The following is a 27,813-nucleotide window of genomic DNA, read 5'->3' on the forward strand; positions in this document are numbered from 1 at the left end:
GAAATCTACTGGGCTGCAGGCTCTGTACATCAGGCAATACTGGAACAAGGTGAGTGAATGCATTTCAGAGATTACATGTACAGCTGCATAGAAAACAATCTTTAACACTAAAACTGAAATTTTCTTCAAACATATGTCATGCAGTGGTGAATATTATAATAAAGTAGTACTAATTATAATAATGTACTGTCTTATGAGTAAGAAAATATTAATCTGTTCTAACCTATGTAGTGAACAGACTCATTTTTCTTTATGTATGACCTAAGTACCAGTGTTATTTGTTATTCATTTCTGCTTTAATTGTGTTCCAATTTTAAAATTACAAAAATAAATCTTCTTCATCCATTAGAGTCTCTATTTTCATACAAGCCCATAGTAATAGTTAATAAGATAGAATTTATTAAATGAGTAGATTATACCGCTGAACATCTGGATACTTCTGAAATTTTAGTTAATTTAGCTGACTGCAGGCAGAATTCTCCATGTATGTAGAGAGCAAAGTGCTAGAGCTACGTTACCTCATACAATTTTATGGAGAAGTTTGACCTGAATTTTTTTTTTTTTTTTTTAGTTCAGACAAAAAGTAGAATAAGCAATGATCTCACTACCTAATCCTTCCATATAACAAATGTAAGAAATTTTAGGTAGCCTAAAATAAGAATACATGTGACACAACTGGTCAGAAAATAGATCACACTTGTAAATTAGTTTTAAAATATTTTTTGAAATGGGGCTTTGAACTGAGTCTGGAGGCTGATTTCCTGGTTTTGCAATAGACTTATTGTTCAGTTTTTGTAAGTCTCTCCTCCATTTAAACATCTGTTAAATACGTATAACTATAGTTTCCAATTTAATTAGACTCTTCTAAGGCTTAGTGTATGTATACAGACTGCCTATACATTTTTGGATGAAAAGTTGAAAAGGTTCACATCCCTCTGTCTACCTTGAAAACAGAATTCAAACCTTCTAAATCATAGGTGTATTTTGTAAACTATTTCTAGGTAAACATATGAAGATTTAACACTATAAGCTAAGCTGTGTCTCTTTGATTCATGATCACCAACATATTAAATATATTCTGCTTTTGAGATAGTGTGTGTTATGAAAGATTTCTTCAAAATGTGCAAGCAGCTTTCCTCAAGTGATTCAGTTATCTTTTAGGAAATACAAGCATTATATGAAACCGCATATTTAGAAATGGCACCTGTAATGAATAAATCCTGAAAGTTTTCACAAAACTTACCTTATAAATCACTTTGACATTTTAGATAAGTATCATATTCTCTTCCCTTTTGTGAAAAAAATCAAGAGAGTTGCTTTTAGCATGGGAAAGATAAAAAATATCGGAGTGCATTTTTAATAGTTGTATAGACACAAAGTGAAAAAAAATGAAGTCTTCAGGGTTTTTTTTAACTTTGGTTTTATCACTATGGAAATGACCTTGCAATTTAGACTGTGTAAAAATTTAAACAACCATGGCTGCTTCTGCTTACATATTCATCTTAGTCTCATAATGCCATTGGTGTCACATATTTAATTCATGTATTTAATGCAGATGATATGGAGCATAGTGTCTTGAATGAGTTCACTGGATTTATTTTTCTACAAAGTCTTAGACTGGATTAATGCAATAACCTCTTATCGTTAAATTTGAATATAGCTATGACAGATCTGTATTTGCAAAATTGTTGTGATGAGCTCACTTTAAGTAGTGGTTATTAAAGCAAATTTAAGAAATGTTCCTTTCAGCAGCTTCACACAAATCATAGTACAGGAGATCAGGAAGGTTAAAAAGGAAAATGCCAGAAAGTCTCTTTAATGGATTCAAAGGAACATTTCATTTATCTTTACTCTACAGCCTTACAGCCTCTGCTCCTTTCTCATACTCATGCTTAACAGATTCTCTGGAGCATTTCTCTTAGATTGCACTTGCCCCAGGCCAAAGTGTGAATAACTTAGATCCCCAGAGCTCCCAAACTTTTTTTCACCATTAAAATTTACTTCTCAGCTTGAAATAATAAGCAAAGCCCACCCTGCCTCAGCAGCTCTTGATCATGAACATTAGAGTAGAGATGCTTTCATATTAGGACTGCATTTGATAGCTTGATGGTGATTTCCTGGTACCTGAGAAGTTTTCCACCCTGAGGTAGCATCAAGATCTATGTAAATGGAAAAGAAAGAAAATACTTCATTGTGTGTAGTTGTGGCACTCTTTCAAGGAAAAGTAACTGAGGAGACTCAGTTGCCACTGAGGAGAAAATCTGAATTAAAAGCACCAGATACTTCATATCAATCTCTGTCCCATGCAAGTGGGATGTTGAGTTATGATTTTTATTGTTATCTGCACAAAACCATCTAGAATAGCTACCTGAGGAAAGAGGCCAAAAAGGCATTTTTGCAACAGTCTTTGGCAAGTCCAGGGGAAAAAAAAAGAAGGGAAAAAAAAAGAGGGAAACAAATTATCAAGCTCTTGCAATAATTTCTAATGTCCTTCCTGGAGAGTCCATATCTTCATTGGAGATAAATCAGACCATTAATGTTTCTTAACAAGAGGCAGTATAGCTTAATAACATTCTTCACAGTGTGTCTTGAAAGACATTGAGACATATGAGATACTTGAGATGAGTTATGCAGTTTGGTGGGTTTTTTCCTTTTATTTTTATGAATATACATATACAAATATGTACCTCCTCCTCACTTAGGCTTATTTTTGCATAGCACACCTGGATGAAGTACTAAAGAATTAGTTGACTCATTGTTTGCCCCATTGGGAGAGATGGATTTCATACAAAACCAATACCTCCCACTTAGGAAAAATAGTAGTACAAAATTTAGATGTGACTAGAACTGGAAAAATGTTGTAAAGTATGAATCTTCATTTAGTTTAGGAAGCTAATTAATGTCAGTGGGGTTCACTTCCCCTGTTATTAACAACAGAATATACCCATAGGAGTGTTTCTAAGAGGTGAATTAAGAAAATAAAAAAGTAGTATTTACAAGAAGTGGATTAGTAACTCATAGTCAATAACTACCACTTGCAGACCCACACTGCAAATCTGTTTTTAAGACTTACACTCATCTGATGGGGGAACAGAATAAACACTTTCAGTGAACCATCCACAGAACAGAAATTAACAGAAAAATAAGTATAGAAAGAGTGAATTCAATTAACTAATGCAGTAAAACTGCAGTAAAACCTCAGTAAGGTAACAAACTGAAAGCAATCTGCTTGTGTCTTGGAGAGGAACCATAAAATCATAGAATCACAGAATGTTTGAGCTTGTCAAGGACTCTGGAGATCATCTAGTCCAAATCCTTCCTCAAAACAAGGTCATCTAGAGCAGCTTGCTCAAGACTGTGTTGAGCTGGTTTTGAACATCTCCAACTACAAAGATTCCACAACTTCTTTGGGCAACATATTCCAGGGTTTGATCACATTCACACTCAAAAAAGTGGAATTTCTTGTATTTCAGTTTGTGTCCAATGCCTGTTGTCCTTTCACTGGGCACCACTGCAAGGAGTCTAGCTCTTTAATTTTAGTCCCCCATGCACATGGATAAAATTCCCCCTGAGCCTTCTCTTCTCCAGGTTAAACAACATCAGCTCTCTCAGCCTCTACCCATATGACAGATGTTCCAGACCCTCAGAGATGTTAATGGCCCTTCACTGGACTTGCTACAGTATGTCTATATCTCTCTTGTACTGAGAGCCCAGCACTGGACAAACCACTCCAGATATTTCTCACCAGGGCTGAGCAGAGGGGAAGGATAACCTCCCTCAACCTACTGCAGCCCAACAGGGAGGTGGTGATCTTTGCCAGAGGGGCACATTGCTGGCTTGTGGTCAGCTTGTTTTCCACCAAACCTGCGATTCTATCCTGCAGAGCTGCTTTCCAGCCAGGTTTCCTCAGCCTGTACTAGTGCATGGAGTTATTACTCCTCAGGTGCAGGACTTCTAAATTCCTTTTGTTGAGCTTCTTGAGTTTCCTGTCAGCCCATTTCTCCAGCTTGTCAAAGTCCCTCTGAATGCTAGAATCTGGTCTATCAGCCACTTCTCCCAGGTTTGTTTGCCAGCTCGCTGATTGGCTTCCAGCTGGTCTTCATGGAATTGATCACAACCCGTTGGGCCAGGCAATTCAGCCAGTTTTGTGTCTGCCTTGCCATTCACTTCTCTAGTCTGTATTTTATCTCTTTGTCAGTGAGGATGTTATGATAGATGTTGATGGAAACCTTGCTAGTTGACATAAAGAATATCTGTTTCTCTCCCCTCATCCATTGAGCCAGTAATTTCATACAAGTTGATCAGATTGGTTAGGTAAGATTTTCCCTTCCTAAATCCATACTAATGGCTCCTCATCACCTTCTTGTCCATCCTATGTTTGGACATCATTTCCAGGATGATTTGCTCCATCACTTTCTCAAGGATCAATGTGAGTCTGACTGGCCTTTAATTCCCCAGATCATTCTTCCTGACCTTCACACTTAAGTCAGGAGACCCCAAACTCTTGTGGAATCTGTGCTGAAGGTTTGTAAATGGCCCTTCACAGGTGACTAAAACCTCCTTGTTCTGTAGACATAAAAAGCAGTGGTTTTGAAACAGAAGGTAGACTAGATGGTTGTCCATATGCTCAACGGAATTACTTTTTGAAAATAAATGAAACAAGGAAATCAATAACATCACCCCGATTCATTCTAGAATGGGGTGTCTTTTAGTACAGGCAGAAGCACAGTCTGGTGTGAGTAGAAGTAAAGTTTTTCCACCTGTATCCTACTGTGAGGGTTAGAATTCTGTATGCCCCAGCTAAATGTTCTCCAAGGTATTGGCCCATAAGCATCAAGCCCTCCAGAGACTTTTCAGTTGAACTAAAGGCAGTCTGAAGCATCTTGAAAGAACTAGCAAAATCAAGTTTGTTAGGGGACTCAGATTCAAAACCCCTTGTGTTCTAATCTTCTTAGAAGGAAGGAAAATACTCCAGGAATCACATCAGTATAAACAGATCCTCTCTGGGACTTTTGCTGTATAGCTCAGCTTTAGGTTCCTATGGCAGACAAACTTGAAATGCCAAGTCTTTATTGTGCCTGAAGTGCCAAGGCACCTTAGCAAAACTTTATAGTTTTACCAGATGTATAACCCCTCTAAATTTGTATTTCATTCTGGATAGCCAACCAGCAATTCCCTATCCTAAAATATAAATAGCAAATGTATCTTTTTCAGAGGTATTTGAGAACCTGGGCTGTGAAGTAATGGCCTAAAATATGAAGGTCCAGATGGCCTACCTGTGGGCTTCTAAAATATCCATAAGAAGCAGGTACACTTTGATGAGTTTGTTTTATATTTTCTTAGGGTATATGCAAGGATAGGAAAGCAAATGTTATGCCTATGAAAACTTCTCCTATTTTGGAGTCATTGTCTTTTTCCTTTGAGCATTATCCAATTGCTATAACAGGTAATTTTTGTCAATACGTGGCTGCACTTTCCTCAAATGCGATGCAACTGAAGCACATAATATTTTTTTTTATTATTAGTGGATCTCACAGATGTTAAAGATTCCTGTTACAAATGCAATGCATAATTTGATGTTTCAGTATTAAATCTGTAAGTGGTACTGATGCTAATACTTTGTTTTCTGCAAGCCTAAATCAGTGTAAATCAGTATGAGTGCGGAGTTAGATATGCTTTATAAGCAGACAGTGTTTACATCATCTTCTGAGTGACTCAGGTAACTGGATATTTTGGATAGTCATGTGGAAGTGTTAAGCTTTCTGGAACATTTTAGTTTTACTTCAGAATTGCTTATTTGCATGAGTTGTTGTTAGCTGACTGAAATAAACATTCAACCTCAGCTAAAATATCCAGCTAAGATATTAGCTATTTATGCTAACAGACCCAGGAGTGTTTTCCATCTCCCACGTCTGGGTGTATATCATGGCTAACACTCAATTTACATTTCCCCACATGTATTCTGGTTTCCATGAGAATAAAATCCGTACATGGAACAATAGAATTTCCCAAAGAGCCTTCTTCCAAATATAAAAGTGATGGTGAATACAAGCCGTGTTTATAAGCTCCAGCATAGATTCAGATCTTCGTTTTCTTTCTGGCTGCTAGTATCTATTACTTTATTTTTTGTTATGCTAAGGACTCAATTATGAGGGCTCAGTAAATTTAATTGTAAACCCTGACTCACATTTCTCATTATCTTCCACCTGAGGATGTAGTCTAGTATGGCAGAAAGAGATAAGAAATAGACAGCATATCTAGAAATCTCTCAGTTGATAAAGAAGACTGGCATCTACCCTTTAGGCATCAGATAATGGATGTTTCCAACTGATGCTTGTAAACAAGTTCTTGAGGCCACTCTGTATATACTTGGGACCTCTATTATACACTCTCTAAACCTTAATCTAAACTTACCATCAGTATGCACAAAGATGAAAGTGTCTCTAACTCTAATGCATACTTACCAAATGTTTTGTTTCTATTTATGTGACCAAGATTGTCAGAGATCACCATGAAAGGATATCCTCAGCTGCTAGTGACAATGATATAAAAGGAATTAGCAGAGAGAGTGAGGAGACTGCTCTTTCAGCAGTAGATGTATGATTTACAAACTTGAATATAAATCTGGAAAATTTTAGTGGTAGCAGATAACCTGCCTGGACTTTTCAATAGCGTGAGGTAAAAGCACTGAAATCTGACTTTGGGCATGCAGATAGGATTAGAAAGCTTGTTCAGTCTCTGACAGAAGTGTTCTGTCAATATAGAAGGCACAAGAAAAAATTTTGCAAAAGTAACACAGGCATTTGTTAGTTCACACACTACAGAAATAGTATCCATAACTATTTTGTAGGTGATCTTTATGTTGCAGATGCAATCTTTTTCTAATGCATTAGACATGAAACTATGAAGATGGTGAAGTTGACTCAAGTGTGTGTGACAAATATTAGAACTAAAACCAAAAAAGATAGGCTAGTAATGCAACTTTTTCCTCCCAGTTGAATACAGAAGGGGAGGGAAAAGAATGAAACATGTTGAAATGCAGAAATTTTCTAGCAAAAGTTCTTGTGACAATGCATGTAGAAAATGTAGGCCTATATGCAATGGTTGATACAAAATGTCTTATTCTTATGAAATACAACTTCCAGGAAAATGTGTATGCTTCACTTGTATTCTCACTATTTGTAAATTCAGGTAGCAGAAAACATAACTTTGAAGTACAGAATTGTAAGCAAATACATTATATTTGTTAGATATGACACACTGACTTGAGTTTTAACAGATTACAGACATACTTTGACTGCTAGGAAATTAAAAACATTGCAGAAGGTTATGATTTTAAACACATTAAAACCTGAGTATCTGTAATGTAATGTTTTGAAGAAACTGATAGTGTTATTATCAGATTGATATTTGAAAAGCTGAAAAGTCAAATTCAAGTCCATCTTTAATGCTGGTAAATTATGTCATATCATACTTGACAAGAGTCCTGCTTGCCAAAATACAGTCTAGCAGAGTCTTATAATCAGATTATCTAATTAAGGATCTACAATTTAAAAAAAAAAGATTTTGTAAACTCATATATATACACCATCAAAAGTGAAAGGTCACATAATTGAATGTATTTACGTCCACGAGATACGCAAATTGTGTTTAACAGCAAAAGGCAGCAATATACCACAGGCTGGATCTTGTTCACATAATGTCATTGTTATAAAAGGGGAAACCTACAGATGGAGCAAAGATACCTTCAACTTTTCCCAGAAAAAGAAAAAGAAGATAGATCCAAACTCAAAGAGATTAGAAATAGATTATGGATTAAACAAGGTTGTTAAACAGTATCAAAGACAATCTTACGAAAAGCAGTATTTTAAGTAAAACCTCCTGAGATGCTTCAGGGCATCAAGGCAAAAGAATTCAAAGTCTGGTAGGATGCTACAGACTTCATATAAAACATTCTGCATATTACCCATTTTCCTTTTGAGTGTGAGATATAAGGACAGCTGGACCTTTAGAATCATAAAATCATTTAGGTTGGAAAAGACCTTTAAGATCATTGAGTCCAATTGTTAACCTAACACTGCTCAATCCACCACTAAACCATGTCCCTAAGTGCCACTTCTACATGTCTTTTGAGCACCTCCAAGGACGGTGACTCAACCACAAGGTCAAGAAAACATTGTTGAACATTTGAGCACCAGAGTAAGCTTCTATAAGTAGACAAAGAAACACACTAGTCCCCACCCCTCAGTTACAAGATCTGTTTTCTACTATTTGCTTCTTCTTAAATTAAAGATTCATGATAGTTTTAAATTCTGACTTAGACTTCTCATTTTTCAGGTCTAGGAACAGTACTGTGACTACATGTTGCAGAAAAGATGTGGGTTATTCATATGCTAGTTCATCACCTAAAATATCTCCTCCAACTTTTGCTTTAGTATCATTCATGCAAGTATCATGTCTGCACTAAAGACAAGCACTAGTTAAATATGTTGGGCCAGGGCCAAACTGCAGGCAAAGTAGCATTTAAGCTTTGATGCATGAAAACTACACTATGGCAACTTTGCCAATCATGTGTCTATTGACATGCTCATGCAGCTACTCAGTATTGTGGATATTTCTCAAGCACAACATTCTGGCACCAGTGAACTGGAAATAAGTTCATGTTCACTGTGGACAGTTATTGATCTGCTGAGGCTTGACAGAAAATCTACAGTAGCAAGGGATAGCCTACGTTCCACCAGTACATATTTCTAATTTACGTTTTTGTCACCCAGGAAGCCTGTGATAAACAACATTTCTTGCACAATGGAATAGGCTTGGGATTGCCTTCATTTTTCCTTTTCTTGGTTGTATTCCAACCACCCAGTAAAACTTTAAGAGATCAGGGATAGATTTTACAAAAAATCAAGGGTCTGCTCTTTTGAGATGCCTAAGTATATCATGTGAAAGGAAACTATACCCTCTGAAGCCATATGAATATAGTAATGACTTACAATATTCTGAAAAAGGCATTTCTGTGCTGATTGCTCATCAAATTGTCTTCTACAAATTCTTCTTCTTTTTTCTTTTTATAGCAAATCTAGACATTTGGATCTTTAACACCAACTTAGTTATGTAAATGAAAGATTGAAGAGCCTTTTTTTTGGAGGTTGAGCAATGCTGGTGATTTATCAGTACCCACCCAATACTGTCACTAAATTATACATTGCAGATTATTATATTTCTAGAGAGCGTCCTTAATATTTTTTGCATAGTAAAGATAATATTAGTGAATAGAGTAAGACAAGTCTTGGTTTTCTACCTTAATTTTCAAAGAAGCCTCATTATTCAAGTCCCAAAAATGAAGAGATTGGCTTGCTCTGAAACAAAATTCCTCTGCCCAAAACAATCATTAGCCTTACAAGCTTACATTATCTTCCAGTATGACAACTCCATAGTGAATTGCTCTACAGCTACAGAAAGACAGACAGGCAGGCAGTTAGCAATAAGCAGTGGCTCACACACATCTAGGGTAGAACTGAAGCTGACAGGCAGAATACATTGCTTCTGCAGTGTATATAGATCCCTAAGGCTATGTAAATATGGATAAAGTGGTATGAAGCATCCTGTGGTGTGGAGAAAAAAGGCAACTAAAAATGTTCCACCTTCTTCCTGTCTATGGTATATTCCATTTTATAGAAATAAGTGATTTTGTGAAGGCATGGTTTCCAAATGTCCTTCTTTGCCACTTAAGGATGTTTGCCCAGAAAACACGTATTTTGAGCTTTGATTGAACCACTTCCTTCAGTAAAACATCTATGATTTCAGTAGGTTGCTGACAGCAGCCTTCTCAGCACACTTTATTCAGATGCTGTATTTTATTTTTTCTCCTCTCCTTTCCCCCACAAGATAAAACCCATATCTCTGTGTCAACAAGACTTGCTGTCAGCAATCTACTGCATGGGTGCCAAGTGTGGCAAACAGGTACATTGTGAATAGCAAACAACAGGGCTAATCAAGTACTGGAAGTTAATACTTTTCAAAGCAGCAAAATAATGGTGACAGAATTAGAGTGACAAAACAAGAGTGACAGATAATCTTGTTTTTCAGAGAGTCAGAATGGCCTGACTTCTGCTAAGTTTCTTCCAACACTTCTAACTAAAAAATTCAATCTGGTACTCAGTCCTAGGAAGAATACAGACACTGGGTGCCATAATACAGCCCACAAACAAACAAACAAACAAATCTATATTAAGTTTTGTGGTTATATAATGCATATATTTTTTTTCAGAAAATATTAACTGAGTGGTTCAGTAATTTCCTATTCCTAAATCAGTTACAAGTGACCACCAAATGCTACCTTTGTTTAACATCCAAAACATTTTATAGGAATTAAAACTAGAGTGAAAAGAAGAAAAACAATTACCCTGATGTTTGACACTGGGACACAGAAGGACTGTCCCAAATTACAAAAACTGCAACAGAAAGGGCTTATGTGTCATCATAGCCAATAGGTTTGAAAAGGTGTTTCATTCAGTTGGCATGATATAGAAAACAAGCAGTTAGAATATATTTTTTTTGTATTCTGTTAGGCAATTACATAAATCCATAAAGGACCAAACTAGCCTTCCAGGTTCTGTATGGAAATAAAAAACTAATTCACTGTGCCAGAGCTGATACTAAATAGACCTTCATCAAATTATTTCCTCCTCTTTTTATGTTTACAATTCAGACAGGCATGTGCTAAACTGCACTCCCACTTTTATAACAGGGAAAATAAGATCTTGTCAGACTCTCTCAGATGGAGAGAAAATTGTCAAGTATACATACCCTTGGTGAAAATGATAAGAGAGTTGAGGGTGGTAAAGAGGGAAAAGAGTTAAGACTGTGAGGTTAGAAAGAGACTGAGAAAAACCATTGGCTTCACAGGTAGGAAAAGAAGGTAAGAAGAATATATTCTCCACTTCTGCTTCTTCACAGTGAATCTATTTTCTCTTTCAGTTTAAGATTGTCTAGAAAGAAGCCTATGCTATTAATTCAGGTTGGGATTTTACAGAGTCTGTGTTGGCTTATCTGTGCTTTCATTAGGAGCAATGAAAAGTTTACTCTTCAACTCAATCAACCTTAAAACATTCTTAACTGCTCTTGAAAATCTCCTGGTAGGTTTCCTTAAGGATTTCCTACAATTACAAAAAAAGATCTGAATGTTTTAGAGTAGAAATTCTGCACTTCTTGTAATAGCCCACCCACTAAGTCCACTTGTCAATTTGCTACTAGTATCACCTCAATACATGAACAGTACTGGAAAAGAGAATTAAATTATGCAGCAATATCATGTTTTCTAAGATGTCCTCTACGTATTAAAATAGACATACAGCGATTTGTTGGGTTTGTTTGGTTTGTTGTTTTGGGTTTTTTGGTGGTTTTTTTTTTTTTTTTTTGGGGGGGGGCGGGGGGCGCGGTTCCCTGAGCTAGGTTTTGTTCTTTTTTATTTTATCAAAGAAAACAAACTCAGATTCAATCAGTCCTGGTCTATATCAAAGCAGGGTTCTATCTGTGCTTTTCACCATATAAATTTTACTCGGTATATATGAAATTGTTGATGTGATATAATGTGCAAAAATCCTTTCAGTGAAAAATTCAGTCATCCAACATATCCGCAGCGTAAGGGGACTGAGAAGGGTAGACAGTCAGGCAATCAGTAGAATACATCGATCTCACACATCTGGATATAATTCACTGGCTCTCCTCTTTTGTGAATGCACTTTCATTGAGTGAAGGCAGTCAGCAGGCAAGGAAGGGGAGAAGACAGGAAGATGTTTACTTCCAGTCTGTGTGCTTAAAAGAGTTTTATTTCTTTATTAATAGTGTTCTGATATGAAATGCAGATCTGTTCCAGGGAAAACATTTGGAAAACATGAGGTATGTCCAGTTAGGTGTCCTTGCCACTAGGATACAAGCAAATTCTTTCCTGATGTCTCTGCTGTCACTGTGGTTCTTGCATTTTGGGCAACAAAGTGGCTTCGAGTCAAGATGTCTCATGACCTGCTGGTTACAGTACCCTTGGATGATTCTGCTGTGTAACTAGAAAGCAGAAGGCAGGCAACATCCCTGCAGCAACAGCAGTATTTCCCTTCCTAAGGTTATTCTCAGAAGTCTAGGCAGACTGAACTGCAAGTGAATGGAGACCTTCATGTTTCCCATTGTTCCCTGTACTCATAAGCGTGTGGAATTTGTATCTTCAGAAACACTTAATCTGTCCCCATAGGTTATTAGGTAAGTCCTGAGCACTTGATATTTTGATGACAGTCATCTAAGCCAGATAGTTCTCTTTCTACCCAAAGCACTCACCATGTTAATTTCCCAAACACAGCATTCATCTGTCAACTTTGAAAGTGATGGCAGAACTGGAGAAGGCATCTACATGGACTTAAACAACTATTTCTTAATAGCTACCTTTGATTTATTATACAGTCCTTTTCTGAAACATTTACACTATTTATTTTGCCATTGACATGGAGGACATAATGAAAGTGATCCCAGTAATTACCAGTTTAAATCTCTCTTAGTCCAAAGCAACTGTTTCAGAATGAAGAAATAATTGCCATCTAGGTCCTTCAAGCAAAAGTAAAAGTTGAAGAATTGACCCTCCTGACACATTTTTTATAGGGTGGAATAAATACATAAGCCTTTTGTAATTCTATGAATAAGTTTTCTCCTGTGCATTCTTTCTCCAGGCATTACTACTTGAAATATCAATAATTAATATAGTGCTTATGAGTTTGTGTTGATCTGACACATCTGAGGCTAAGCCCAGTATTTATTCACAGAAGAAGACTGTACGCATGCTCAAAAATTCATGACGGCCTGTATGAACTTCGCCATCACATTGGCATTCCTTTCCTCATTATTCTCTCACTCTTAATTTCTGCTCAGAGGTCCCACTAAAACATCTCTGAGTGTAAAAGCATCTTGTGTCAATGACTCAAAAACTCTTGAAGAAGCCTTTTCTCACATAACAGGTACACCAGAAAAAATCCCATTTGGGCAGATACGGAGGATATGCATGGCATAACCCAGTTATTGTGAGTTGTACTTAGAATGTTTACAGGTGGTTTCGGTGTTAGCTATTCACACTAAATGTTGCTTTAGCTATCATTTATTCCTAATTATTATTGATTTTAATAAATCTACTCATGGAACTAGAGCTCTCAGATTTCACTTTCCATAAAGTTCTTCAGTGTATGAAAAGCAAGGGAACAACTGAGCCCAAATTTCTCCATGAGTGATTTCTATGTCTTTTCCAGCATTCTGCTTGACATAAAAGTAAGGAAAACATTTTGCTTTTAAATAGTATCATGCATATAATGTTCACTAAGACACTTTCCTCCCAATAAACTTTTAGTTACTTCTAAATAATACATGGGAAATAAACAAAAGTGGAGTTCTCAGAAAGAATTTCAAACCATCTATGACTATTGAATTAATTACATTTTCAAAACTTAGGAAAGATGTAGTTGATTTTCACTATTATCTAATTTACCTTCTGAATGTATGTGTTAGATGCTAATTGCCATCTTTAAACAATATAGACTATAACTTAGTTCAAAAGCTTTAAAAGTCTCATGGCTTTCAGTTATCCAGTTTTCTCAAGATACAGAAAGCATCCTCTACTAGAAACCAGGTAATTTCTCAGCACCTTGAAAAAGATGTATTTTTGATACAGTACTTCTGAAATCTCTCAGGCATGTCAGCTCTAGCACTATTTTGCCTTCAGTTAATACAACGTGCAAATATTTTGCTCCTGAAAAGTGTTAGGACAGTGAGCAGAGGGGAAGAAATTATATCCAATTGCATTTCAGTATAAAGCATAGGAACAGTTCTCAGAACATAGATCAGAAGCCTGTATTACCCTAACCCAGATAAAGACAGCAACTCCCAGGTCCAGCTATGGATTCAGGAGAACCACATATCTTTCCCCTTCCACATAAGAAAGGACCATACTTCCACAGCATTTTCAAGAATAAGCTATAGATGGTTCATTCATGTGCATTTCTGAGAGTTAAGAAATGCAGATTTAATTCCTAGAGAGAGAGAAGGAAGCTATCTTTAAGAAAATACCACATAATTCTTTAAGGCTTTTTTGCTCTTTTTACCTCAGTTCTACCTCCTTAAAATGTTGTGAGAATTATTACAATAAAGATAATGAGATACTCAGATTCTGTCGTGATGGGGGCTTACATATGGACTACTAAAATGGATAGGTTAAGATTAAATGCTCCTCTACTTTCTAATGATGTAATTAGAAAGCTTTTAAATTTAAATGAAACACCACTCAAAGTGCCTATCTCTGGCTTTGTGCGTGACCTAGAAGACACATAACTGTAAAGATGATTAAGAACCCATTGAATAAAAATGCTAATAATAAGAAATCAACCAATGCTGTAAGTATGAAAATATATTCCTGTACCGCTTGTTTGCATTTAGAGGATTTCATGTTTCTCCTCTAGCTAGCAGTCTGAAGCTGTTGCTTCTATTAAGCTGAGAGTCCCCCAAATCCTCAACAAGTGAAATTATGTGTTTCCTCCTCAGTCCATGTTCACCATATGGTAATACAGTGTGACAATTATGGCCCACAAGTAACTGCTCTTTCACTGTGGCAGCACAGATTGGGGCAGATCCAAGCAATTTAATCTCCTATATTAAAAACTGTGTTTTGTCTTACCCGTAAGGCTGCAAAAAAATTACATGGTGGGAGCAGTTCCATTGTCTGGGATTTCAGTAATGCTGTTTTAAGTCAAAGACAACCACTACAAGTGTAATGCATCTCTCTCTCTTATGCTTCCTGAGCCATAATATAATGATGCATAAAATCTTTATGTCACAGTGGATCGTACATAGGACAGAACTATGATTTTCAGCTTTCAAGCTTTCCCTTTCTTGTAAGACAGCTATAAAATACATTCGCTTCTAGAAAAGAAGGCGGCTGCAGGGAGGGCATCTTTTCTATAATTGAGCAAAAATTTAGGGGAGAGGAATCTACTGGCAGACTACAAGTGTCATACTGGTGATTTCCAAGTTAAAAGTTAATGTCCCATTATTGGCCTGATTTTGTAGGTATTTTGAGAGTAACTGGTTGTACTGGATCTGCTTGGGATGACATTAATTTTCTTCGTAGTAGCCCATATGGTGCTACGCTTTGTATTTGGAACTGAAACAGTATTGATAACACACCAATGTTTTAGCTATTGCTGAACAGTGCACAGTGTCAAGGCTGTCTCCATTTCACACTATACATGCCCCCCCCCAACCCCATGAGTAGTCTTGGGCAAGAGGTGGGCAAGAGCTTGGGAGAGGACACAGAAATATAGGATTTTTGGACATAGGGTAGTTAGACACAGCAGCATGCTGGGTCCATGCAAACAAATTCATTTTGATATGGCCACAGGGGGAGTTAGGGGTTTGGAACAGGAATGAATGCCACACCCACAGAATGGAAAACCGCATCTTTCATAACAATGAGTCTCAAAAGGATTTTGTGGGAAAGAAGTTGAAAACAGATAACGTGATTTACCAGCATGATGTTATTGCAAAAAGGACTAGTGCCATTCACAGAGGGCTAAATGGGGTAAGTAAGGTAATGTTTGCATTTAGCATGTGTGACACTACTAGTGGAATCTTGCATACAGCTGTGGTGTTGCCACTCTTTAAAAAACTGTTGTCATTATTAGAATAGTAGAGAATAGAATTTGATTTTTTGTCCTGACTACGTAAAAGGGCCTTCTAGTGACAGATGTCAAGACCTTAATTTATTTATCTTATAAAAAACAACACAAAGACTCACTTAATTAAGGGCATAAGCACTTTCAAAAGAAAGCGTAGCCATGTATTAAAAGAGTTCTTTTATCTAGCAGACAAGAGCATAACAAGAACCAGCAAAGAGTGAAGTCAGATAAATTCAAGGAACACTCAGAAGAGTTACTCATTAGAATATAGCACGAAGAGAAACAGCACAATTTTCATCTCTTGATGTCTTCAGGTCAAAACTGGATTTCTCCTTGTAAGATGTACTTCTATCCAACACAAGTTACTTGTTTAAGATAGAAGTAAATGAAATTTTATATCCTGTGACCTAGTTGCATTTCCCACTGCAAAATCAAACACCAAAATTGTCCTGCTAGATATAAATAAGACTAAGAAAAGACTATGACGTCAGCTCTGAATAATGAAACTATTTTTGCTTTTTGTATTGCAAAGCTACCCACCAGCTTCTCCTAGACTGTTTTCAGTGTCATCTCTGAAACTAGCAATACAGAGTCTATCTGAAATAATATCATGATTTTTTCTTTTCTATTTTTATGTATTGAAAAGGTTTTTTTAAGAAACTGCTTCATAAATGTTGTCCTTTTACTGACCCCTATAGTACATTGAGATTTCCTTCTTCTAACGGTTTGACCATAACTAGATATTATACAGAATGAACTGATCTTGGCTTTCAGATTTTTAACAATTTAGTCTGATTTAATCAATTGTCACTCTGTTTTCTCTACTATAATGTGTCCAGTGCGCTTAAGCCTCATAAGCCATAAAGACGACGTTCGAAATGATATGATAAACCACTGTAGCTGCAACTCATTAATTTGTTTAAGTTTTTAACTGCACAGAAATTTGAGTTTGTTAAGTTGTAGTTAGTGTAACACTGAAATGAGGAAGTCTGATCGAAAATTGCCTGCTAGAGCTTAATGCATTCCTAATGCTTAAGGAAAAACTTTCTATAATTAATGACAAAATCTTCTAAATTATCTGGTTTTAGTGTCATGACAGCAATGGGTGGAATTCAACTTTGGGTAAACATAGGTGTCCTATGCCATTGTGGATGACCTAGAGTATCTGTCATTGCAAAGGCTATGTGTCTCCTGTAGGTCTTGTGTTATGTCTGCCAGCTGTGACACTAAGTGCATATGTTTGCATACCTGAATCACTTCCAGTACTTTCATTCATAATTTCATTTAAGGTGTACCAGGTCAGCCTGGGCTGGAGTTAATTTTCTTCATAGCAGCCCGTATGGTGCTGTATTTTACATTTGTGACTAAAATGGTGTTGGTAACACACCAGTGTTTTAGCTATTGCCAAGCAGTGCTTGCACAGCATAAAGGCTTTCTCTGTTTCTCACTCTGCTGCTGCAGCAAGCGGTCTGGAGATAGGCAAGAGGTTGGGAGGGGACACAGCTGGGACAGCAGACCCACACTGATAAAAGGAATAATCCGTACCGTATGACATCATGCTGAGCAATAAAAACTGGGGGGTAGGGGGAGTCTTTCCAAAGTAGCCATCGCTCAGAGACTGGCTGGGCATTGGTCTGGTGGTGGGAGGTGATCCTTTACATCATTTGGGTTTGGGGTTTTTTTGTCCTCCTTTACTTATTAAGCTGTCTTTATCTGGATCTATGAGGTTTTCTCACTTTTGCTTCCCCCTCTGCTGCAGGGGGAAATGAGCAAGCAGGTGGTGGGCACTTAGTTGGTAGCCAAGGTCAAGCCACCACATAAGGGCATACAGGAAAGCTACTTATTGCCATTGAATAGTCTAGCAGTTTGAACCCTTTTGAGAAAAAGAGTGTTCCCGGTACCTTAGCAATTGTCTCTCCAAAAAGTGAGGGCTTCCAGAGCCTGGGGATGATCCAGCTAAGGGAAGGGGAATTAACCAGTTCTTAAACCACTTGTCTCCATGGACAGGAAAAAGGCAACTACAGTACCACATGCTGTTAACTAGAAGCAGCCAAAAAGTCAAGTAGACTAATCAGTAGGGAACAGCAATTATCACTTTTTAGTCCCTGGGAAAAACTCAATAGAAATCTAAGTATAATTCTTAATTAGCAACAATCTGTCAAACCAGGATGTTTGAACAAAATAGGTGAAATTTGCACTGATGCTGATAGAGGTGCTATGAGGGAAGGTATATCTAATGTTTGTCATTAACTCCATTGACTACCAGCTAGAACAAACCTGACTGTAATGGAAACCTGAGCACCTAACTTACAAGCTGACATCAAAATCACAAATGCTTAAAGTTTGGTAAAGTAAATCCCATCCAAAATCTAAGCTAGCTATCTGGTGGGAGGCAGGGGCAGAGAGAGAGAATTTCTTCATAAAGAGTCTTATTTATCTTCATTACCTACACGTATAATTAGCATAACCTAGGCGACTCTTATGTGGCCAAAATCAAGTGAGATAAATCCCACCATTGGTCAAGGAAGATCCACAGAAGCATTCTTTCCCAGCACAGTGATACGCTACAAACCCAAAAATGTTTCTGAGTATATATACATAATATGTTGTATAAAGTATATGGTATGCATGGTACATATACTACATATACATATATATATATATATACACAGACACACTATACTTCATGGTACAGAGAAAGACCAATGAGCACCAGCCCAGCAAGGTTCTCCGACATTTTGAGCTGTAGTCAAAATATTGCTGTCCATCTTTTTTCTCCTTCTTTTGTTTTTGCCTGTAGCGCTCTTTGTGTTATCTATAGATAAAATCTGGGCTTAAGCTATACATATACTAAACCAATGAATGCAGAATTTTAATGCCTCAGTAATTCTGATTTAATATTCTGTCTTAGTTAAAATTCACAGTTCAACACTATACTGAATTATAAAGAAAGCAAAAAGAGATTGTATGCCAAAAATCAGATTGATGTTAGTAAAATACCCAGAAGATCCTGATATGACCTTATTATCATATTTTTTAAAACTCCAAACACATGGGGCTGTGAGATCAGGCACAAAACCCAAACTAGGAAACCAGTCTGTATTAGTCTAATTTGATTTTACTCTCTGATGAAGAGGATATCTTAAAAAAGCTTGTAATCTCTACTAATTTCTTTAGCTGTGTTTAAATTTAAAATTATCCCTGAATATTGTATTATCAGATATTTTAAGCAACTGTTTATCATCCCAAAGGTTTTCATGATAAACTTTAAAGACCTAATCCTGACAGTAGCCAAATTCCCTTAAATCATTCTGTTAATATCGTTCACATTTTAAATAACAGCATTTTATGAGTAACCAGCACTAAGCATGTTCCTATCTGAATTGCTTAATGAACAACTATAACTTCACATTTACATAATTTGAATAATTGCATGTTCCAGTAAAATGGGAATTAAGATAGAAATTTTTATATTTTTACAAAAAAATTGGAAAATAACTCAGTGTAAGATGCAAGTATGGTTCACACAGTTATCACTACCCTTAAACAGAGTAGTAGCTCTAATTCTTAGCAGTCCCACAGATATGACCCTATACTCCTACCCTTCTGCAGAATTAGTCTGTGGGTCTTATAACTTATTCATACAGGTATAATTACAACAGTTATAATGACAGCTATTAACCATCATTTGATATCTCGGTGGGTGTGTGGATGAGTGTGTTGCCTTCAAATGTCAGATAGTGAACGATTCACATTTTCTAAAAATAGCAGATGAATGTTGCCCTTCTCTGTACGCTGCCTCCCATGTGTCCCATCCCACTCTGTGGGTTCTAATGTCTATGGTCCAGGGGTCCAAGCTTTGGCATGGCCCAGCTGAGTATCCTCAGTTTACACTTCTGAACAAATTGTTAGGTCATGAGAAAGTTCATACAGTGGCATCCTGCAAGGTAGGAAAGGTAAAATTAGAGAGGTACAAGTGTTGGAGCAGGGTTCATAAGTTTTTCAAGGACTGAAGAGGAAAACCACCAAAGGTACAAAATTATAAGGAAAAAAGAAACCTGGAGAATTAGGTAGAAAATGGCAACTCAGCAACTTGAGCACCTGTTTCAGAGAGCAGTGGAGGATGACCATTTTCTTCCTGACTGAACCTTACCTGGACAGTAAAGACCCTTTGGGTAGTTTTTTGGGACAGGGAGCATAGTACTGCTTATACTAGCCACTCCTTCCATCCTAGCTATGTTTTGTGTGAGCTAGCTAATAAATACTTGCTTTAAGCTTTTAAATTTTATGTGTTCTTCTTCCAGAATATCCTTACACATGGCTAAAAAACATCTGAAGAAAATGACCCTGATAAGAAGGGTTAACAAAGTACCCTTTTTTAAGGGTGTTTAAAGATAAGGAGTTATGTGAGTCATTTAATCAAACTTTAGATATCTGTAATATAGACATCTTCAGTGGGCAAACCTGAGCTAATCATTCACTTTTGAGCCAGGGGAGAAAAATAAGCAATTTCAGGGTACAGATTCAACTGACCTATTTTAAACATCAATCTTAGGAGAAATCAATAGTGCCTTAGAAGTACCTCCTTTTCTCACTTTTGACTCACTAAAAAGGGGCCCTAGAGAGTTAGCATGGATGTAGATGTATCCTTTGAAGACATCTGTTTTCAGTTAAATGACCCCCACTCAGTATATCTGAATTTTTATGGTTTACCAAAATCAGCCCTTGATTATGTCTGCTCTCTGTAAGGACAGAGAGAGATTCCATGTGAAACCACTAAAGCTAATTTTCAGACAGGTGAACTTTCATTTTTAATAGATTTTGTAAGGCTTTCTTAAACAACCAAGTGTAGTAAGAAGCTCAGTAGTTGGAGCATCACATAATTTTACCTATTAGTATCTCAGGAAATTACATATTTTCACTCAGTACATACTAAGAAGGCATTCTGAACTTTTCACTTCAAGTGCTCTCTCCTTTACCTTATCACCCTTTCATCCAGTGATAGCACCTAATTTTTCAGGCTTTGCTTCCTCACTTACCATCCTCTTACTGTTATTTGAGTACCCAACACCATGCTCTCAACATTAACCAGATAAGGGGATGAATCATATAGCAGGTTTGTTGATCAAGAAACCATACACTGAAGGTAATCATAATCTGGCTAAATATGTAATGTATCACAGAGACCTTGCATAAATATGTACACTGCAGCACTATAAATCTTACCCGCATGTTTAGACATACTCAAGAATTTCCTTGATCACTTAGCTCTGACTCTGGTAAACAACATATGGTAACTGTGACAGAGTGTATTTTCTGTAATTTAATCCTTTTATGTTATTTCCTATGGGATCGGAAACTTCAGGTCAAATTTAGAGGTGACATACACAATGTTGTAAATTACAGACTCACATCAATGTAAAAAAAAAAAGTGTAAGAATCAAAAGAACTCAGAACTTGGCCCCATGGCTATTGTCCTCTGATTATTTTAAGCATGTATTTTAAAACAGTGAATATTACCATACAAAGCAGGATTTGGACTGTTTTGATCTTATTACCTGGGGAGAGCTCTGAGAATGTTTTCCCAGTGCAGCTATTGTCTCTAACTGATGACCTTCCTTGATGGCTTAATGGAAAGGCTAGAGGGAAAAGAACAGGGTTGCACTGACCATGCATGGTCTTCTCCTGCATCTCTCTTTTGTTCTGCTACACAGTGAGGAGGGCTTAGTGTTCAGGTCTTAACTTTTCTATACTTAAATACTTTATTTCCCCAAAGTTTTTATGAAAATGCAATCTGAAATGTTTTATTTCTTTTAGATGTGTTCAGACTGTTTTGACTGCTAGGCCCTGGCCCAATCCTGAATTTCACTTCAGGATGTGGGAAACTATGGGATACGACATGAGAAGCCTCTGGTCGTAACAAATAACACAGTGAAACACTGACAAAAGTTACAGATCACACCGCAAGGCCTGGCTGGATTTCACAGGTGGTAAAGGTAAAGTTACAAAAGAGACCATGAAACTGCAAACTGCACAGATACATGGAGGGGGGGCATCAGGGACCTTTTGTGTAGTACGGTCTTGCAAGGCCAACAGCAGCTAAGTAACCTCATGAATAATGTGTAAGGCCAGAAGGACAAGGTAACCACTTGGCCATGGTTTTCTGTGAGAACCTGTGAGGCAATCCTGATCTTGATCACCACAGCCTGATAAGGACAATAACCCAAATCTGTCGTTCAGACCATACCACACAAGTCAAACCTCCTGAGGTCAGGAGGTCCTGGGGAAAAAGAGGATGCTTTCATAACAGTAAAACACTCGGATGAGCAGATTAAGCATCCTGCTCAGAAAAGATCCATTGTTTGATGGGCTGCAATGTATATATATAATGGTAATTAACAGCACAGACTGTATTCATTTGCAAAATGAGGGTGTTTTCTTTGTAAAACAGCTAAGCTACAAACACTAAATGAACTTTAGACTGAAAGAGAAGTCATGAATGTTTTGTCTCCCTGAGCTTAGGTAATTCTGAACTTCTTGAATTAATTTGGCTAAATGATCTAACCAGTTTTATGAGAACGTCCTACAGATGCCGCAATACAGTTTATTGCTTCACAATAAAATGAAATAAAAATTAATGCTTTTTGATTCATTATCTCTCGAGAACAGTTTTCATGTGACTGTGATGAATACTCCTTCTTTTCTAATCTGTCTGAAGAAAATTGGGAGCTGGAACAGATAGAAGCTTTTGTTCTCTATTTAATTTGAGTACTTCGGTATGTTTTCTTTCAAAAAAAACATGTTCAGAGACTAAAGTTCTTTTAAACACCCTGAAATATTGTGAATTGTTTCAAGATACTAAATAACAGTTACTGTAGAGCTAAAACTCAATATAACACATTGTATAAGATAATAAGTTTTTCTTTGAAGCAAAATTCATCACCAATTCTGGAATGAATACATCCTAATGCCACTGAGATATGGAGTGGGAAAGTATAAAGGAAGAAAACAACTAGATCAGCCAAGGTATTTCACTTTACTGAGGTTTTAAAATTTTACTAGCCTTCCAACAAATCACAACTCACTATTAAACATCTGCATTACATTTTGGTATCCTAACATGGTTTAATTACAAAAGAGGCATAACCTCCTGCAGGAGTCCTGCTTGTAACTGCTAATGAGCAAGAGGCAATAAACTATCCTTTATAAATCAATATGTGAGAAATTAAATATGATTGCTTGGACTTGGTTGGCCCCATAGCTAATGGAACTATAAAAGACATGATTAATTAGAAAGGTGTTTTAGAAAGGTTAATTAGTTTATTTTTTAAATTATCTGCTGAGATAATGTGGTAGGTAAAAAAAAAAAAAATCCTGCATCACTAATTAGCCAATGATTTTTCTGAAGATTCAGAATAAACTTATTTTGGCCAGCAACTCTAGCTGACAGGTAAAACTGTTTATTATTCGACAATGATTTTAACTGGTGACATGTTTTAAAATCTCTTCTCATCTTTAGTTATCGGTGTAGAGTTAATCTATGCAATAAGAATTTCAGGATAGGATTATCGGTTTTAATCCTGTTTGAAGTCAGTGAACTTAGTTTTGGTTTTACCCAGAAGTATTATTAGAGAAATCCTAGACCTTGACCAATATCTCAATTGGGTAGGTACAATATAGTCAGAAAGATGGCCTATGTCATCTTACAAATGAATTTATAATTTGGTATAAAAGTAGAGGAAACAAATGAAAAAAAGACAGATGGGAGAATAAAAAAATTATAAAAATATTAGCTAGCTTGACAGGGAGTTGTCTTAGCTCAAATGGACATAATATTCAGGAAGTTTTTGAAAACTAGTAAGGTACTTGTGAAGAGCAGTGTGGGAGAAAGCTTAACTGTGCGTGTTTGAAAGTATATGAAGGACATGTCATCACGGTCAAGAACTGACAATAGTTAAGAAGAAATGATACTTGACTGAAAAATAAAGATAAGTGGTTCATGTTCATGAGACAGAGAATCTTGGAAGTTTCTGCAAAGAGAGGGATCTCGTGGACCGAGGAAATGAATCAGCAGTGTTCTCAACAGGTACATAACAGATGAGTTTACAAATGTGAAGGCCAAGGAAAGCCTATGTAGTAGATGATTTGCAAGGTTGGTAAGAATAAACTGGATCTACCTGGACAGAAGGCTGGAGAAGGACCAGTAAGGTTTATACAAATCTTGGGTGTATGAATATATTAGGTGCTCATATTCAAAAAGAATATCTCTGTTATAAATTCATGCAAGTTAATGCTACAGTCTGCAGAAGAAAAATAAGTAACAAAGTGATCTGAAGAGTGAGAAATACCTCAGATGGCTATGCCATATGGCAGTTACTGAATGAGGGGTTGTGAACGCTCCCAAATATCTAGAAAAACATCATAATATTAAAGAGCGACCTTTAAAAATGCAGATAATTCTGTGGATACAAACCTCATTTTCAATGAACAATGGCATAAATCTTGCATTTTATTCATTTCAACTCACTAAATGAATAAGCAGCAATGATCCACAGAAACATACATAAAGCAATGCACCATATTTATTATTTATAGCTTTTGTGAACTGTCTTGATCACTAACTAAAAAGATAAGAAGCAAATAAAATAAATCTGCAAAGCAGAATGACAGAAGCAGAGGGTAATCATAAAATGAATTCTGCAGCAGTTTCTTATTTTTTAGAACTGATTCAAATATTTATATAGATTTGATTTGTACTAAAAATGAAAGTGCATTGGATCATTTTAGGCTAGGCTGTTTCTGAGCAAGGTCTTGTCTTTCCACACAAAAATTTTCTTTGACATATTGAAAAAAGATCTTAAACCAATTCTTCTCTAGCTTCTTTATAACACTTGTTGGAAATATAGATTTCTTGTTTCTCTTGTCTCTGCCATCAACACAATTTAGCAAAGTCAATTCCTTAATCTGAGGTTATATATTCCTTAATCTGAGGTTATTTAATTTTTTTTTTATTTATTTTCAGTCATCCCTTCGATTTCTCACTACCTTTCTATTTCCAGTGTTCAGTTTAGAGTAATGTTATTTCCATCCATCACTGTCTCTGCATTTACAATTTTCCTCTCAGCTTCTTGCAGTCTAGGGCTAAAGCTCTCAAATTCAATCACCATAGAAATATTTGTTATTTGAATTGCATCCAACCATTTACTCATACTCACAAAGGGTTGGCTGGCAGCGGGGCAGGAGGGGGGGTCCTTTTTAACTGAAAGTCTGCAATTGCCTGATAAATCCAGTCTGTATCTTTCAGTGAGGGAACACTAAACAAAGGCCTTTCTCTCAGCTATTGAAAACTTAGAAATCAAGGTGCCAAGTCATGTAAAAATTAAGATTTAGTTTTTGGAGTATATCTGCCATACTCATCCCTTCCCTCATCACATAAATGATAAAAGTGGAAAAATTATAAAGTAGAGGTAAGCGGAAGAAGCAGCAGTTCAAATAATGTTTTAGACAGTGACTTTGTAAATATTACTAGAATCTGGATTTCTTGACTGTGTAGATAATTCTATACAAGGCAAAGGTCTACCCATTTATGAAAAAGCTGGCTGTGAGAGAAGTGTCCAAGCTGATAAAAGAGTTGGAAGCCCAATAAACAGCCACTTGTAGGCTGATGATACCAAAGAATGGGAAAGATGATGGTATTAGAAAGGAGTTTCAACAATGGAAAATGCAGGCTAATTTGCCCAAGCAAAAAGTAATCTGAAACCTGCTGAGTGACTTTACAAGGAAGGTAGCGTTCAAATACAATTTAGTCTGCACAAAATGGGCTAATAAAACACGTCTCTAAAAAAAAGTGAGGGAAACTCAAAAGGACCAAAGGGTCTATTAGAGTTCACAACCTCCTAAAAAAGTTTGCAACTGAATAACTCTACATCATTGCCGTTCTTGAAATTCAAGAAAATATGGTAGCTTGAGCTGAATGCTTTGTCTACCAATATCTAGGAATCTGTGAGTCTTGTTTAGTAGTGCATACATTGACAATACTGAGGCAATATTTAAAGCTGAGAACATTTTTTGTTAAGTGGTAATTCCAGATAAATACAAATATTCTCGGTTGAAATAAAGCCTGTGCAAGTTTTCAGAGAATCAAGAAGTTGAATAAAATGCCATGCAATTAATATGAAAAGAAAAAAATAAATAAATAGACAAAATGAAGTGGTTTTCTGTGATCTGGAACCTTTGAGAATGTTCAGTTAAAAAAGAAAGGAACTTTATAAATAAAAAAGGGTAATGAAAATTTTCTTCTCCAATATTTACATTTTTCCTTGAAGTAAATGGTTTGGAAAAATCCATATAAGTGACCAAATTGTTTTAATGGATTAAAATTTTTTGTTTGTTTTTTGTTTTCTTGATTTTAGCAAAAATGTTTCCAAATTACAGAATTATCCACTTAGGATATCTTTCTTAGTTATTTGCTGAGAAAATACAGAACATGTCAGCTTTTTATTTAAAGATGTAGTTTATTTTCACCAGGTGTTCTTTATTATGAGACTGGGTGTTGAGGTTTTCTGTTTGTTTGTTTTGAAAAGAATTAGCTTTTAACTGCAGTCCTGTGCTATATAAAAAGCCTCTTCCCTATCCTTTTCCACCACTTCATAATGAGATCACAGGTGAACATCCCTTGAGCTTCAAAGAGGAAATATTTCTTGTTTAAGGATCTAATTTCTCCTGTTCATGCACTGGCATTGGGTGCTGACTGATAGGCACAATTCAGGCTAAATCTCCACATCCAAATAATTATTTTAATGCAAGAAGGATATAACAGTCACCTTTTCCATTTTGAAGTGTTAATGAATTCCAATGTCTCTCCAATGTTTGACTGTAAAGGGATCTCATGGCAATTCTATGAGTTATGGTAAACATGTATGGTAAACAGTTATTTTTGGTGCACTGGATCCCATGTGATGCATTTGGTCTGAGACAGACAAAGAGAAACACTTCCTGAAAAGCCAGGCAATTGCTTTGTACTCCATTATAAGTTAAAAATGTGCTTTGTCCTGTCCTTCTACCTGCACTGCTCGTTAATTGGCTTACTGTGGTCTTACAGGTAAGATCATTTAGTATCGAGTGTAATGCCAGACGATGACAACTAGAAAAACTCATAACTTTTAATACCTTTTATCTGTGAATGTTCCTATTTAAGGGTTACAAGTACACAAGACAATGGTCTCATAAAAAAAAAAGTTCTTTTTTAGTATTTTTACATGAAATTTCCTTGTTCTAATTTTTGAAAGGACAGGAAGGATTGACTCTATACAGGAAAACTATATCCATAAAATGAAGAATTTGACTTCCATTTCTGATCACTCATAGAAATGTCTTTATGGATTTTTTAATTTGGTGAAATTAATATGAATAGAGTAATTCCAATCTGAATATTTCAATAGATGTTGCTTATGAAGAAACAGATGAACTTAATTAATTTTCAAGTTAAATAAACAAAAATTAAACCTGCAAAGAATGTGATACAGCCATTTAGCATGAGCTACTTTGGGAATACTGCAATGCAAGTATTAATAAGTGTAGTACTGACTTAGACATGACATAATGCAGTACACAAAATTGAGCAAGTATAGGACAACTTTTGAGGTTTGGGCTCATAGGATCTTACCTTTTTATTCAACAAGCAGGTTTCGGTTTAACCTTCCCAGAGAAAAGAAATCTTATCTGTTCATCTTATAATCTATACAACAATTAAATATGTAGAGATGAAAAAAAAAAAAGGCATTTTTAAAGGAATTATGGCAAAAAGATACAATACCAAAACCTTCAGTGGACAGTGCAAGAAGCATGATAACTCACAAAGCAGAAATTACCTCAAGGATATTATTCATGATGGATCTATTTTGTCAGGGAATTGAACTCATGACCCAAGTATTGGAAAGTGCTGGGCTTACCTATTGAACCACAGAAAAATCTCATTTGCTCTCAGTAGTAGTCCTTTTAAACTCAGCTGGGAAAGCTTTCAGCCAAAGGGCCTTCACCTTGAAAGGGCAAAAGATTAAACTGGGGATAGTATAAAATGGAAAAATCAATGACAACTAGTTAAATAAAA

This window comes from Buteo buteo, chromosome 4, assembly GCF_964188355.1.
Source record: "Buteo buteo chromosome 4, bButBut1.hap1.1, whole genome shotgun sequence".
Lineage (NCBI taxonomy): Eukaryota > Metazoa > Chordata > Aves > Accipitriformes > Accipitridae > Buteo > Buteo buteo.